A 13,103-nucleotide genomic window follows, 5' to 3' on the forward strand; every position below is an offset into this window, starting at 1 on the left:
CAGTTACACGTACTTTACCCGGGTAACTTATGTGTATGAATTCTTGTACATACTTTACCCGGATAACTTATGTGCTTGAATTTGTATGGGCTGCATGTTGACACTTTGGCTTCTTCACATGCTGCATGCAGGCCAATTTCCAACATAAATCCAAACAAATACGAAAGTCTTTCTTTCTATTTTGCCTCCCATTTCAGTAAGTGAGAGAAGCTATTAAAACTAGTCACACACAAGAACAGCATGGAAGAGAGTTTGATACCCAAATTAGACAATCGGTGGCTAACTTGGGCCGCTTTCGTTGAAGAAACAAAAAGGGTGGGTTACCTTGCGGGGCCTATGGTTGTTGTCACCTTATCACAGTACCTATTGCAAGTTACATCAACGATGATGGTGGGTCATCTGGGTGTGCTTCCTCTCGCTAGCTCTGCCATTGCCATAGCTCTCGCCACAGTCACCGGTTTCAGTGTTCTTGTAAGTCAATTTGCATTTCTTCTTCTTCTTAAATAAACTTATTAGAACACTAATATTAATATTATATACGCCATGGTGTTGTCTCTTATTGTATCTTATCTTATTCTAGAATTGCTTCTAAACTACTATTACATCAAACGTGGATTGTTTCGATACTGGAAACATAAATCTCGAATTGTTTGACACATCATTTTACATAAGCAATTTTCTTATGGGAATGAATTTTTTTTTTAAACTTAAAACGTATATTTTTTGCATTTATATAAATACCTAAGTAAATAAATTCTAAAGTTTGTAAATAGTTTGTTTTACTCAATAAATGTATAAAAATATTGAGGCAAATGAAAAAGAAAGGAATGGTATTTCACACAATAGAGAGAAAGTGACTGTGCAGAGAATCGAACTTGTAGGAGAAAATTGGACAGAGTTTTGGCATCCAAAAAGTGTCTTGGTTCCGATGGTGGAGGAGGGCGTATTTATAAGGCATGGTTGGTCGCTAGCTATCCTCAAGCAGTAACACGTGTTTGTAAGGGTCGTGTCTCGATAAACCCACTTAGGGGAAAGATAGTCTCTTAGCCAGATGGCAATTAGATTGATGGGTCTAGTGACCATGTATCAATTAGACTTGAGTGAACCAGATGAACTCTCATGAATTGTTCATGCATAGAGAAGACTTGACGATGCTAATAAGAGATGTTCCATAAGCACACTATACATGAATGAGGTTTATGATCTGACAAGGTAGATAACATTAGGCACGATGAGTGAGACATGTATAAGGAATAAAATATATACTAATTGGATTGTTAAACTAAACTGAACTGCTACAATTCCCTGAGTAGAATCATGTAACAAGAGTTCTAATCACCTACCGACTAAAGTTGTTCAAAATTTTCCACATTTCCTACTGTTTTGGGTGGCTGCTCAACGCAAAAATTAAGTTTAAGAAAGTAAAGTAGAGAAATTTTACTAAGAAATTAAATTTCCAGATGATTATATCCGGCCATATAGACTTAAACATGCTCTATGTGAATTGTACCAATGATTTTAGTCCTGGAAATTAATTTAATAACAATTACCATCAAATTACATCTTTGTGTTGGATCTTTTGACTCCCAACCACTTGCTTTCCCTCCATCTCTTTTATATTTATAAGCATTCACTTAATGCTTTTGGATCTTTTGGGCTCGTTAAGGAACTAGTGAACAACAAAAAGTGTTGAGGATTGAACGAAAGTACAAGTTATACATAGTTTTTAAAAGAAATTATTTTAAAGAAGTCCCTTTTTATTGTTCAGCTTCTAACAAAACAAGTGTCTATATGATCAAATCAGCCTTATTATTTGTTAATTGTTTGTTTTGACTTGAGAATTCTTTATTGTTCAGTTAATTCCTTGGGCAGAAATAACTTGCTTTGTGCTTTTGAGTTATATTTAGTGTGTTAGACTATTGATAATGTTGGTATGGAAAACTTTGCAGTGATGCTTACTTTTTAGTAAAAGTGTTCATTAGTCGGGTTGGATTGATGTCCAATTTTAAAAACAATTTTAAGCTTAGATCCGCTCAAAAAACCTGTTTCACTATTTAAAAATTAACAAAATATTAAAAATATATTTCTAGTCGATATTTTATATATTTTTATAATTAAATTTAAATGAAATTTAGGTTGGGCTGTAATAAAAAATTTTATTCAAGATCGGTCCAGTTTAGGTCGGGTCTACCAGATCGGACAAGCTACTCGACCCTTGGATAGATCTACTGTTTAGGAAGGAAATACATTTTAACTTAAAAAGTAACATGGCACAATTAAACTTTTAGCATTGTGCAATGAACATATGACTAAATCTACAATAGCAAGACTTGGACAAGCTAATGAATTTCTTAGTTTGTATAATATATTGTGAAAAATAAAATAGAATAAAATAAATAAAAATAAAGAACACATAAATTTTACGTGGAAACCCTTTCGGGAAAAAAACCACGGGCAGAGGAGAAGAAAATTCACTATGTCGAAAAATTTTTACTCATATACAAGAGGAATAGACTATGTCTATTTATAGGCTTGCAAAGCCATATTCTAGTAGGATTGAAACACCTTATCCTAATCAATATAAAATAGATGGAGTTTAATAAGGTTTAAAACCTTATTCTAAAATAAAATAAAAGAAGTCTAGTTCTATATGGATTTTACTTTTATTTTATTTTCCATCGTATTTTATTTAAATAAGAATTTGGGTCACTTAATTCTAACAATCTCCACCTTGACACAAATTCTCAATGAACAAGTTCTTCATCGCGAACTTTCAATAAACAAGTTCTTCACCTCTTCCAAAAACCCCTTAAGGGTTTAACTTCAACAATGAACACCAACCAAGTCTAAGCAATGCTCAAACTTGGTTATAGGAAGTGACTTAGTCATCATATCTGCAGGATTTTCATGAGTGCTAATTTTGCTCACAACAATATCACCACGAGCAATAATATCACGAACAAAATGATACCGAATATCAATGTGTTTTGTTCTCTCATGAAACATTTGATCTTTTGTAAGAAAGATGGCACTCGACTATCACAAAATCTTGTCTGATTTGAAGGTCTTCAATGAGTTCACTAAATAGTCCCTTCAACCAAATAGCTTCTTTACAAGCCTCAAGAATCGCCATGTACTCGACTTTCATTGGTAGACAAAGCGATCGTAGTTTGCAAAGTGGCTTTCCAACTAATTGCACAACCTCCGATTGTAAAGACGTAACTCGTGAGAGATCTTCTTCTATCAAGGTCTCCAAGAAAATCAGCATCAACATACCCTATAACTCCATCTTTAGTTCTTCCAAACTGTAAGCAAACATTAGTAGTGCCTCGTAAGTATCTTAAAATCCATCGAATCGCTTTCCAGTGTTCTTTACCGAGATTCGCCATGTATCGCTAACTGACCGATCGCATATGATAAATCGGGCGTGAACAAACCATAGCATACATGAGAGATCCTCTCGCACTAGAGTATGGAACATGTGACATGTACTCAATCTCATTATCGATTGAGGAGATAAGGCCGATGAAAGTCTGAAATGGTCGCTAAAGGAGTACTAACAGCTTAGCACTCTGCATATTGAACTCGCAAAGAACTTTCTCAATGTACCCTTCCGACTTAGGTACAATTTACTTGCTTTTCTATCTCGAGAATCTCCATACCAAGTATCTTCTTTGCGGTCCTAAATCTTTCATCTCAAATTCTTCACTTAGTTGGGCTTTAACCTTTATTATCTCTCTTTTATCTTTTCTTTGCTATCAACATGTCATCAACATAAAGAAGTAGATACACAAAAGAACCATCACTTTTTTTCTTAAAGTAGACACAACTGTCAAAACTACTTCTTTTGAAATCATGAGAAGTCATAAAGGAATCAAACCTCTTGTACCCTTGTCTTGGTGATTGTTTCAAACCGTAAAGGGACTTTTTTCAAGAAGCAAACATAGTCCTCTTTTTCGAGACTATAAAACCCTCTGGTTGTTGCATGTAAATATCTTCCTCAAGTTCTCCATGCAAAATGCGTTTTACATCTAACCGCTCAAGCTCCAAATCATGCATGGCCACAATACCAAGCAAAGCTCGAATCGAACTATGCTTAACAACCGGAGAGAACACATCTGTGAAGTCCACTCTGAATTTGATCAGAACCCTTTGCAACAAGCCTTGCTTTATATCCGGTTCTTCAACTCCTGAGTCCCTTCTTTCTTTTAAACACCCATTTACAACGAATGCCTTTTTACCTTTAGGAAGTTTTACAAGATCCCATGTTCTGCTTTTGTGGAGTGATTCCATCTCCTCTTGCATAGCAAACATCCACTTTTCGAGTCTTCACACTAATCGCCTCGAAATAATTAAATGGCTCTTGATTCGCATCTATATCTTCACCACATTTAAAGCATAAGCAACTAGATCAACCTCGGCATACTTCTTTGGAGGTTTAATTTCTCTTCTTGTCCTGTTTTTGGCGATAGAGTATTGCGGTGAAGAAGCAACTCTATTCTCAATTTTTGTACGGCTTGAGGAGTTGATTACGTATTAATCGATGCTCCACCGCTTTTGGTTTTCTTTATTGGAAGAGTCTTTAAGAGATAAGTTAGGTAGCATAGCGCTTTCATCAAAACAACATCTCTGCTAATCACAACTTTTCTATTTTCGTGACACCATAACTTATAGCCTTTTACACCACTTTATAACCAAGAAAAACGCATTTAATGGATCTTGGTTCCAATTTTCCATTATCAACATGAGCATACAGGACACCCAAAATCTTTAAATCGTAATAATTAGCGGGATTACGGACCATACCTCTTGTGGAGTCTTTTTCTCAATGGCAGCGGATGGAGATCGGTTGATCAAAAACATGCATGAGAGGTCTTCGCCCAAAATGACTTGTAAGTTGGCATTTGACAACATACATCGAGCCTTCTCCATGATCGTTCGTTCATTCGCTTCGCAACGCCGCTTTTGTTGTGGAGTATGACGAATCGTCAAGTGTCTCATGATCCTTCGACTTGCACAATCTATTAAACTCATCGAGCGTAACTCTAAGCCATTGTGCATGCGGAGGTATTTTATCTGCTTTTCCGTCTGTTTTTCAATCATAATTTTCCAAGACTTAAATGTGGAAAACACATCGCTTTTACGCTTCGGAAGAACGCCCAAACTTTTCGGAAAAATCATTAATAAAGGTTAGCATATAATTAGCTCCACCTCTCGAAGGCACTCGACGGCCCCCACGATCGAATGGATATACTCCAACGTTTCCTTCGTGTTATGGATTCCTCTAGTGAATCGAACTCTCTTTTGCTTCCCAAAACACAAGGTGCTCACGAAATTCGGTTTGCAAATTCCTTGCCCATTAAGAAGTCCTCTTTGCTTAATTACGCCATGCCATTCTCACTCATATGCCCTAGGCGCATATGCCAAAGTTTAGTAATATCATCATCGACAAGGAAGAGGAAGCGATAACTGCATCACCAATAATATAGAACCTCAGAAACATATAACTTGGCAATCTTTCTTTGCCCTTTCATCACAACAAGGACCCTTTGAAATCTTTAAAACCCCACTTTCACCGTGTATCTGCACTTTTGAATCAAGAGTACTCAACGAAATTAAATTTCTTTTCAATTCGGAACATGCCGCACGTCACTAAGTGTTCGACAACTCCATCAAACATCTTAACTTTAATTGTTCCAACACCGCGATTTTACATGAAGCATTATTTCCCATCAAAACAACACTTTCGACATCTTGTTTCATAAGTTGTAAACCAATCCCGATTGGGACTCATGTGGAAGGTGCAGCCTGAATCAAGTATCCACTCCTCGCTTACTTTAGAATCATTGATAGAAGCAACTAGAAGTTCACCATCGCTGTAGTCTTCTACAACATCGACTTCACCGAATTTTCCGTTTGTTTTCCTTTTGATTCGCAGCCTCCCTTTTAATCTTATTTTGTAGCTTATAGCACTCAGATTTAATGTGCCCTTTCTTCTTGCAGAAGTTGCAAGTTTTACCTCTGTTTGAAGATTTCGATCTACCCTTAGATTTACCACGAGGATTCCGTTCCTGTGTTCTACCACGATCATCATCAACATTCCGGTCTTGTCTCCCACGAACAATGAGACCCTCTCCCGAGAGTTGGGTTTAACCACAAGATGCTTCATCTTATCATACGAGGTTAAAGAATCATAAACCTCATCAAGCTGTGAGAGACTCGCGGCTATATAAAATCGTGTCTCTAAAGGTTGAATAAGACGGGGCAACGAACAAAGTAGAATCAACCCTAGATCTTCCTTATCATCTTGAACCTCCATGGCCTCCAAGTTTGAGAGAATTTCTTTAAACACTGTTAAGTGTTCGTGTACGACGCACCTTCCTCCAAACGATGAGCATAAAGACGCCGCTTCATATGCAACTTGCTTGTTAGAGTTTTCGACATACATATTTGTTCTAGCCTCTTCCATAATGCAATGGCGGTTTTCTCTTTCATCACATCTTGCAAAATTTCGTTGGACAAATGCGATGTAATTGTGTTAATGCCTCACGCTTCTTCTCTTCATCTGTTAATGTCGAAGGCATCTTATCTATCCTAGCGGGGCATCCTCTAGATCCATCTGCAAGAAGCGCTTGCATCTTAATTTGCCACAACGCAAATCTAGTGTTGCGATCCAACAATGAATTTCATACTTCAAAGACGCCATTACCGTGATCGAGATGAATAACCCTAAGCTCGATACCAATTTGTGAAAAATAAAATAGAATAAAATAAATAAAAATAAAGAACACATAAATTTTACGTGGAAACCCTTTCGGAAAAAAACCACGGCAGGAGGAGAAGAAAATTCACTATGTCGAAAAATTTTTACTCAAATACAAGAGGAATAGACTATGTCTATTTATAGGCTTGCAAAGCCATATTCTAGTAGGATTGAAACACCTTATCCTAATCAATATAAAATAGATGGAGTTTAATAAGGTTTAAAAACCTTATTCTAAAATAAAATAAAAGAAGTCTAGTTCTATATGGATTTTACTTTTATTTTATTTTCCATCGTATTTTATTTAAATAAGAATTTGGGTCACTTAATTCTAACATATATGGAGAACATCCAGCAAGATGAGCAACATGTCGTCGAAAAACTAGTTGATTCTTAAGTAGTTAAATAACATAGCTATTCAATCACTATTAATTTAACAAATAAAAGAAAGAAATCCGAAAATTAAAAGTTTGGTTTGCTGCTGAGTCTAGATCAATTGATGAACAGTGTTTGGGTTACAGTAAATGTCACCACTATCTAAACTTAAATAATTTCCTAAATTTTGTAATTTGCATATGATTACAGCTAGGAATGGCATGTGCATTGGAAACACTATGTGGACAAGCTTATGGAGCTCAACAATACCGAAAATTGGGAATCCATACCTACACTGCTATATTTTGTTTGATCTTAGTATGCATCCCTCTGTCGGTCCTATGGTTAAACATGGGTAGGCTACTTGTGTTCATTGGTCAAGATCCCTTAATTTCACATGACGCTGGTAATTTCATTTCGTGGCTTATCCCAGCACTCTTTGGTTATGCTACATTTCAACCACTTATTCGCTACTTTCAAACACAAAGTTTGATCACTCCCATGCTCAAATGCTCTTGTGCCAGTCTTATAGTACATATACCTCTATGTTGGGTTCTGGTATTCAAATCTGGGTTAGAAAGTATAGGAGGAGCATTAGCAATTAGTATCTCAAACTGGTTAAATGCTATATTCCTTTCACTTTACATGTGGTACTCTCCCACCTGTACAAAAACTCGTGTCCCCATTACGATGGAATTATTCCAAGAATTTAGAGAGTTTTTTCATTTTGCTATCCCTTCTGCTGTTATGGTTTGGTATGTTTTCTCCTCTTCTCCCCACCTGAATATATATATCTAAGCAGTTGAAGATCCTTAATGTCTTCTTTATTTAAACAATACAGCCTTGAATGGTGGTCATTTGAGCTACTTATCATGCTGTCTGGGTTTTTACCAAATCCAAAGCTAGAAACATCCGTCCTATCTGTGTGGTATGTTCATTTGTTATTGTTTTGGGTCGATGCATCTTGTATCATAAAAATCTTAATTGGATATTGCAATTTTGTGATTTTTTCCAAGTGCATCATATTGTAATTATTGTACTAACAAGTTTTTCAACTTTCCCAAGCAGTCTCAACACCATTACAACACTTTATGCCATCCCACGTGGAATTGGTGCTGCAGCAAGGTCTGCCCTGATATGCATGCATATACTTATTTTGTAATTCTTTCCTAATTGAAGTTGCAACTTTTTCAAACCAGATTAATTTAGCTAATAACCATTTTCAATTTGTATATATAGTACTAGAGTTTCGAATGAACTAGGGGCATGGAAACCCCAAGCAGCACATGTAGCGGTGTATGCTGCTATGGCTCTTGCAGTTTTGGAGACCCTTATAGTTACTGGAACCCTATTCACAAGCTGACAAGTTTTCGGCTATGTTTATAGCAACGAGAAGGAAGTGGTGGATTATGTGGCAACCATGGCTCCCTTGGTTTGTGTGTCTGTTATTCTAGACAGCTTACAGGGGGTTCTTTCAGGTTAAACAGAATTATCCTTTTGGTAAGCAATTAATATTTTTCTAAGAGATGAATGTTAGTCTTACAAATGGTTACATGCATAAAATAGGTATTGCAAGAGGGTGTGGATGGCAGCATATAGGAGCTTATGTCAACTTGGCAGCATTTTATCTTGTTGGAATCCCTGTCGCAGCCACCCTTGCCTTCTGGTTACACTTGCGAGGGATTGGCCTATGGATTGGTATACAGGTTGGTGCTTTCACCCAAACAATTCTGCTCGCCATTGTTACAAGTTGCATAAATTGGGAGAAACAGGTTTGTCATCCATTCTCAAAATCTTGTATAATATTGCAACTTAGCTGTGGTTGTTTATGCTCTTGCCAAAGGTTTGACAAGAAAAACAACATTGGTTGGATTAATCTTAAAAATTTCAACTAATCTTCATTTGTATAATGGTAATTTTACTTTCTAATAGATTGTTAACACTAAACTACCTTGAAAGACTCTTCAATTTCGCTTGCTTGGTTTAGTCTTCTTCTCTCTTATATTTTTTCCCCTGGATTGTTCCAATACTGCAGGCAAGTAAAGAAAGGGAAAAGCTATTCCAAGGACTTCAATAGAGTATAGAACCATGTAAGAAAACACAATTTCGAGAAATTTGATTTTTCCCTTGAATTTACAAAAAAATTTAATTAGGTCCCTCAATATTTTTTTCCTTTGAAGTTTTAGAAAATTTCAATTAGGCCCCTCAAGTTTTTGAATATTCTCATTATACATTTTAAAAAAAAATTAATTAAGCTCTCTTAAAATTTTTGAAAATTCTCATTAATCTCTCAAAAATTTTAATTAGACCCCCAATTTTTTTTAAACAAATTCTCGTTAAACTCTTAAAATTTTTAAAAATTTTATCTCCCTAGTAGAAAAAACTTAATTCCAAGATCCATCTTTGCTTCTTTCCTGTCTCTTGAGATTGTTTCGGCTTTGAAAATATCTTAGGAAGTTTAATATTCAAAAACATGGATTGATTCATTTCTTCATTATAGGAAAAAAAAAGTTCCTTTTTTTTCTTTAGTTCTTGCAATGAGGTTTATGATTTCCAATGGTTGTCATATTAGATTTCAAGTCATGATAATGAGTAGCTAATTCTTCGAAGGTTTTTAGAATAATGCCTTGAAAAATGTTACATAAACTATAATTTATGCATCCTATGCATGTGTCAATATAGAGTATTCAAATAATGCTGGCCATGGGTGTAACAATTTGATTATTTATCAATGTTGAAAACTGTAGTTTTGAAGTCGAATTCTGTAAATTGAGTCAGTAGGTTTATTAATAAAAGGATTTGCATATTTATTATGAAAATATAATATTGAATTATTGAGTAATTAAATAGAAAAAGTCATTAATTGTAGTATAGAGGTTAAATTGAGAAGTGCTGACTTAAGTGAGAATTGATTAAAGAAATGCATGATGTCCAATAAGGTAATTGGACCAATGACTAAATAGCTATTTAGCCATATTTAGTTCGCGAACTAGTGGGAAAGAATAATCTCATCCATCCACTTCCGCTTATTCAATTAATATTAGATCATGGTCATTTTGTTAAAGGTTAATTAAGTTTAGTTAAGTTTAATCAAGTAGTAATTACTTGTCTATATACTAAGTGGGTGGAAATAGAATGAAATTTCCTTCTTCTTCTTCAAGTGGGTCATCCATGCCAGAGAAAAAAAAGAAAGAAAACTTTATAAATTTTTAACCATTGTGGTCCTTAAGTCTACCAAGGTAAGAAGGATTTCTTTGATAATTTTTATAGATTTATGATCTCTCAAGCTTAGCATGACAAACCTATGTTTTAGATTTTTAAAATTGTTGTATTAAATTCAAGTTGTCATTATTGATATTTGAAGAAATTGAAGCTTGGAAGTGATAAATTAGAAATGTTAAATTTAGATTATGTTAATAGTATGTTAGTACATAGTAAGAAATAATGAATTAAGCTTAAATTTAAGTTAAGCCTTATAGTTAATTTTATGACATTAGGGACTAAATTTAATAGAATAATAGTTTTTTGTAAAATTATGCTATGAATTGAAAGCTTGAGGTCTCTAGTGAATAAATAATGAATTTTGGTTCGATAGAGAATATTGAAAGATACGGAGTTTTCGAATATTTAGGCTTAGAAGGACTAAAATGAATAAATTGCATTACATGATCTATTAATGTGTTTCTATGTGTTATAAGTGAAACTAATGTCATTTGCATAAGTGGATTCATCGTACAAAGTTAACGACGATGTTGAGACGTCGAAGGATAAAGGAAAGGTGAAGGCTGTAAACGAATAGCTTCCTTTTGTTTTGTGCTTTCATGACTTGACCTCAATTCATAGCTTAAGGAAGTGTTAAATTGAGTAAAGTAATATTTGGTGCTTTGTCTCATAAAAGGTAAGTTTCACCTATGACTTAATATTTGATGAAATTGAGACTTGATGAATTGTTATGGTCAGCCCGACGGGCGTGTTGTTCGACCGTGTGTCCCCTGCACCTTAAATTTTCAAGTCAATATGCATGGTAGTAAACACACGGGTAGAGACATGGCCGTGTGTCTCAGCTGTGTGGAGGACACGGCCTTTGGCAATGGGCGTGTGCGCTTAAATTGTTGCTAAAGTCAGAAACAGAATGTTAAGGTTTTTAGGTACGAGCTAAGACACGGGCATGTCATGGCCGTGTGAGGGACACGGGCCATGGACACGGGAGTGTGTCAGGCCGTGTAAAAGCCCCTGTAAGTTCGAAATTAGAATTTAATTCACATGGGCTCGGGGCACGGGCGTGTCCCCTTGTGCTTAGGCCGTGTGTACCACACGGGCCTTCAACACGACCAGGTAAAAAGGGCAGCACAGGCGTATCGCCCTTCCACACGTGCATGTGCCCCTGTTTCAAGTGGCATTTTTTTTGAAGTTTTTAAAGATGGTTGGATTAATCCTGGGATATTTCCGAAATGTGATTTGGGCCTAGTAGGCCTATATTAAGAGCTTTCAGATTAAGAGAGAAAAGTTTTAAAATTGATCTAGTTTTTGTAACTCGAAAATTATTGTATGCATGTGTGTAAGTCAGGTAATGCCTAGTGCCTAGTCCTAGCCTCGGACTCCAGCAATGGGTGTTACAGTTATGATCATGCATGTGACTGAGTACATGCTATGAAATAATGAAAAAACTATGATAATTACATGAATCAAATAAATGTTATTTGATAATATGATTGAATAATTGTATGAAAAGAAAGTTTGATGTAATTTATATGAGAATTGGTTAAATGTAAAGCACGTTAAATGGAAGCTTGATATAATATATGAATGATATACAAAGGCTTGTTAATGTAGTAAAAATAATATGAAAATGACATGTAAATTGTAATTGATAAGTAAATCGTGTATCTATTGAAATGATGAATATCGTGTTAAACAATATCGGATAGAGTTGGGTATAGTTAGCATGTATATGATTCATGTAGATTGTTGATGGGAGCATACTGGAACTTCGATGTGGTTGATATTGACACTTCAGTACAATTAATATGTTAAGGGGATTAGTTTATATAGGTATGATAAGCACTTTGGTGATTACTATGGAGTGTTAAAGGTTTAAATCTATATATTTGTCTTGAGCCTGTGTCCGATTTAAAGGGTTGTAACCTATGTAATATATGAGTAGATATGTTAATCGATATTGGATATTGAATATTTCATGTTGATATGAGTAATTGCATACAAATGTTAAGGTATTGAAAGATAGCATTTGAAAGATTATGTGAAATTTGTAATACGAGCCTGATGGCAGATGATGCTCTGAAAATGAGTTAAACTACTCGATTGGCGAAATTGAGATATAAATAGTGATATAAGAATGTCATATGTTTATAAAAGATATTAATTTAACATTGATATTATGATTTGATTTCATGTATAGATACTAAATACCAAATGTAAAGCCTTGAAGGCACATTGATAAGTTAGCATTGGAACCTAAATTGAATGATGAATCAAATGAAGTGATAATGAAATGATAAAGAGACATATAATAAATAATATGAGCATTTTTATAAATTATTTGGATGACTAATTAATGTACTTTTGTTTTTGCATTGCTTTCGGTTTATGTTAGCACCATTGAGCTCTTTTACTCAGCGTGCAAATTTCGTGTTTAGGTGATGTTTAAGTTTTGAGATGGTCAACAGCATCTGAGACTTAATTTTTGGCTCAATATAGTTTGTATAGCTTAAATGCACTTTTTAGCAAGTTGGCATGTACCTAGTGTCATAACTTAGTTTTGGGAGTCATTTGATGTTTTGGTATCCACTATGCTACTAGAGATTTGAAATTGAAGTGTGGTTATATGTGTATACTAGTGTGTAAATATGTTATTCTATGGATATGTTGGTATGCATGAAATTTAAGCAATGTTTTTACTATGATTCAAGTGATGCTTGCATGCCAAGTTAGTGAACTTGAAGTT

General features: G+C 35.0%; 1 pseudogene; it reads left to right on the top strand.

Annotated features, from left to right (window-relative positions):
- Positions 1-240: 240 nt before the first annotated feature.
- On the top strand, positions 241-10,937 carry LOC108455126 (protein DETOXIFICATION 12-like; annotated as a pseudogene).
- The last annotated feature ends 2,166 nt before the right edge of the window (positions 10,938-13,103 follow it).

This window comes from Gossypium arboreum, chromosome 3 (assembly GCF_025698485.1).
Source record: "Gossypium arboreum isolate Shixiya-1 chromosome 3, ASM2569848v2, whole genome shotgun sequence".
Lineage (NCBI taxonomy): Eukaryota > Viridiplantae > Streptophyta > Magnoliopsida > Malvales > Malvaceae > Gossypium > Gossypium arboreum.